General features: G+C 30.6%; 1 long non-coding RNA gene across 2 annotated transcripts in view; it reads right to left on the bottom strand.

Moving 5' to 3' along the window:
- The window catches only part of LOC106475717, a 13,324-nt gene that overhangs the window by 4,457 nt on the left and 7,981 nt on the right, over positions 1-886 (bottom strand). For both annotated transcript variants that reach the window (XR_002608961.1, XR_002608960.1), the window contains exon 6: positions 180-237. This is a non-coding gene — a long non-coding RNA (uncharacterized LOC106475717). The remainder of the gene's footprint in view (positions 1-179; positions 238-886) is intronic.

The following is an 886-nucleotide window of genomic DNA, read 5'->3' as shown; positions in this document are numbered from 1 at the left end:
AGTAGAGATAATCTCTAACCAGGCGAAGTAAGAGGATTGTTTTACACTGCTAAGGAGTAATATTGTTTATTACAGTCAAGTTAAAACTAACATTCACACTATTCCGTTGTACAAGATGTTTTTATAGTATTAAGAACTGTACGAAAACAAATCAAAGTTAGAGATTCATGGTTACTTACCAGTCAGAAATATTCATCTTCAACAGTTTCAACATTATTTTGACTACAAGCTCACCATCTGGAAGACAGTTAATAACCATGGAGTTAGTTAATACAGTAAACTAGCAACACTAACTTCAAGACTTGTTTTCTGTTAAAACTGAATGGATAAACAAGTTTTACAAATTCATTGTTTCAAGCATTTCCAACAATATACATTAAATTGTTCTTGCGTTAAAATTCAATTCACTACAACTAATTTTGGAACAATATAACAAGTATTTCAGCTGAAATCTTATACAAGACAGCTTTCTGGGGTCAATGGAAGAAATATAAATCAAGTTTCATAATTTAATAAATCAATTCAAACATGTCCAAACACTGAATTTCATGACCTAATACACAAATACTAATTCACTGATCATTAACAAAATGACAGCACTAAAACAGAAGACAAGATGTTTCGATGTTCTGGGAAATTCAGACCATTATCATTAACAAAATGACAGCACTAAAACAGAAGACAAGATGTTTCAATGTTCTGGGAAATTCAGACCATTAGAAACTAAATCCTACAAGAACAAACAAGTTTACGTTCCAAAAGGAGTTGAGAGCAAAGTAAAATAGATTATGTCAGAGTACCAGCAAGTAGTAATAACTATTATTATTAACAAGACCAACAAATCTGTAAAAACTTTAGTACTAGAATTGTTATGGTGAAGATAGTG

This window comes from Limulus polyphemus, unplaced genomic scaffold, assembly GCF_000517525.1.
Source record: "Limulus polyphemus unplaced genomic scaffold, Limulus_polyphemus-2.1.2 Scaffold9029, whole genome shotgun sequence".
In the NCBI taxonomy this organism is placed as follows: domain Eukaryota; kingdom Metazoa; phylum Arthropoda; class Merostomata; order Xiphosura; family Limulidae; genus Limulus; species Limulus polyphemus.
This window is presented reverse-complemented; position numbering and strand designations above follow the sequence as displayed.